General features: G+C 52.4%; 1 protein-coding gene across 1 annotated transcript in view; it reads left to right on the forward strand.

Annotated features, from left to right (window-relative positions):
* The first annotated feature begins 2,550 nt into the window (after window positions 1–2,550).
* PLIN2 (perilipin 2) overlaps window positions 2,551–2,602 on the forward strand; it is a 13,313-nt gene continuing 13,261 nt past the window's right edge. Inside the window, exon 1 of the mRNA XM_010564469.1 lies at window positions 2,551–2,572. The gene's annotated coding sequence lies outside the window, so the exon portion shown is untranslated. The remainder of the gene's footprint in view (window positions 2,573–2,602) is intronic.

Raw genomic sequence — 2,602 nt, forward strand, 5'->3', positions numbered from 1 at the left:
CTTTTGTGCTCCCTGTTTTGCAGGACAAGAGCACGGATAGTTTCTCCTGACGTGGTTAAGAGTATCTCACTATTTCACTGCTTTGAACAGTCATCCTAAAGACTAAGTAAAGACTCTGGTTAGCCATCTTGATGTGGAAGCATGCCTACTTTTAAATAAAAGTAGCTTTATTCTTTCTCTGTAGCTTTCACTCCCCCACTTTGAGTCCCCAGGATATCCCTCCATCCACTGGCTGTGAGGCCAGTTGAAGATCCTTGTATCAGATCTTGCCAATACACTAGTGCTCTAGCTGTCAGTTGGCTCTGGCTCAGCGTATTAGACTATACCTGTTCCTAAAGGAATAGTATCAGCCCAGGCAGGTCCTTACAGACGTTATCACTGCTCTCCCCTTTGGCTTTTCTGTCACCTTGTTAGTGAACAGCTGATACCCCAGTCTCATGAGGTTCATAGCTGAAGTGAAAGTACCTCCAGCCAACTGGAACTGTCTGTCAGGGCTCTGACAGCACTGACAGGGCTTACCAGCCCTGCCCAGCCACCTCCAGGGCCTCCCCTATCCTGCCATATCAGCCCCCCTGGGCTGTCAGCCCCTGACCCAGCGACACCACAGCAGGACCAGTTTCCAGCTCCCTTCAGTCCTGCCGGGCTCCAGGCTGATGTCCCAGCCTGGCCTCGGCCCATCCTGGTCCCCACCAGGTTCCTGATCCCCAGGGCTGGGGCTGCCCCCAGCTGCCCACCCCCCCATTCCGGCTGCCCTGCTCTTGGCTGGGGGGTTGGGACCCCTGCCCAGCCCTGCTGCCCCCACAGGTAGCCCCCATAGCTCCCAGCTGCCAGGAAGCCATCAGCCCACACTGGGCCCTGACACTGTAGCAAGAGGAGCGCAGCTCTTCCTCTTTGCTGTACTGAGGCCGTAAGAAAAGCTGGAGGACCTGAATTCTATCTATTGCTGCTATCTCTGGCAGAGATATGTTACAAAGCTTGTGAGGCTGAAACCTGAACTATTCCCTGTCATGGAGGATATTATAATGAGTTTAAAAGAGACACACGAGAGGATCCATAATTTCACACCTTTTAATTTTTTTTTCTTAAGTTAAGGATAGGTAGGTTGTGTCCTGGTTTCAGCTGGGATAGAGTTAATTTTCCTTCTAGTAGCTGGTATAGGGTTATGTTTTGGAATTAGGGTGAGAATAATGTTGATAACACACTGATGTTTTCAGTTGCTGCTAAGTAGCATTTACTGTGAAGTCAAGGATTTTTCAGCTTCTCATGCCCAGCTGACAAGAAGGCTGGAGGGGCACAAGAAGTTGGGAGGGGACACAGCCAGGACAGCTGACCCAAACTGGCCAAAAGGATAGTCCATAACATGTGACGTCATGCCCAGTATATAAACTGGGGGGAGCTGGCGTGGGAGGGGTTTGCTGCTCAGGAACTAACTGGGCATCAGTCGGCGAATGGTGAGCAGTTGCATCGTGCATCACTTGTTTCGTATATTCCAATTCTTTTATTATTATTATTGTCATTTTATTGTTATTATTTTCTTCCTTTCTGTCCTATTAAACTGTTCTTATCTCAACCCATGCATTTTACTTTTTTTTCCCCCCAATTCTCTCCCCCATCCCACTGGGGGGGGGGGAGTGAGTGAGCAGCTGCGTGGTGCTTAGTTGCTGGCTGGGGTTAAAGCACAACAGGACCTTTGTCCACAACTATTTTTCCCTGCCATTTTGATATCCTTAACTGTGATGTGCATCTCATTTGTTTATAGGTTAAAAGTGAAGTGCACCTTTGGAATTATGAGAGTTACAGCATATGAAATGCATGTTTAAATGTGCTGAGGCAATTATCTGGGAGCATGCTGAACTGAACCTGTAGCACTAGAGAAGACTGGAGGCTCGTCTCCCTTTCCGAGCAGGGAAGTCACTTTGGGACGGGTGGCCGCATGGCAGTCTCGGAGCCAGCTGGCCCCGGTTTCAGTTCACCCTGTGTTCCAGCCCCACGTGGGACAAGCCCTGGTTAGCAGGTGCTGGGCAAAGGAAGAGAGGTGATTAATTTAAGACCAACACAGCCAAATCTCTTGCCTCGTTTTCCTCCCAACTAGATGAGCTGAAAGAATTTCATGAGAGAAGGGAGCCAGCATTTTATAGGTAACCTGTCTGTTCCTGGCTAGGCCACTGGCGGGCCTACGTGCCTCATCTGAAAGCCTGCATCAGCCACTCTTTCTGGCCCTTGAGTTTGCATTAAAGTACTTAGAACTGGTTTTCTGAAGGATCAGTGGAACAAGAGTTCCCTTTACTAAGATTTCTTTTCTTGGATGGCGCTCTCCCCGCCCGCTCAGCGGCCGGACGGGACTGGCAGACGCAGCCTTCCCGGTCCCCGGCCCAGTCACGCCCCGCCCCGCCCGCGCCCGGCGGTGACGTACGGCGGCGGTGACGCTCCCTCCTCTCGCGAGAGAGCGGGCGGCGGGCGGCCGGCGGCGGGCGCTCCTTATAAATAGCGGGGCGAGGCCGGGCCTCGCTAGTCGGCGGCGGCGGCGGTTCCGGCTCGCGTTCCGTGTCTCTCTCCCTCCTTTCCTCCCCGGGTGAGTACGGGGGGTCCGCGGCGCTCCGGG

The sequence above is a fragment of the Haliaeetus leucocephalus genome, unplaced genomic scaffold (genome assembly GCF_000737465.1).
Source record: "Haliaeetus leucocephalus isolate CR32 unplaced genomic scaffold, Haliaeetus_leucocephalus-4.0 Scaffold180, whole genome shotgun sequence".
Lineage (NCBI taxonomy): Eukaryota > Metazoa > Chordata > Aves > Accipitriformes > Accipitridae > Haliaeetus > Haliaeetus leucocephalus.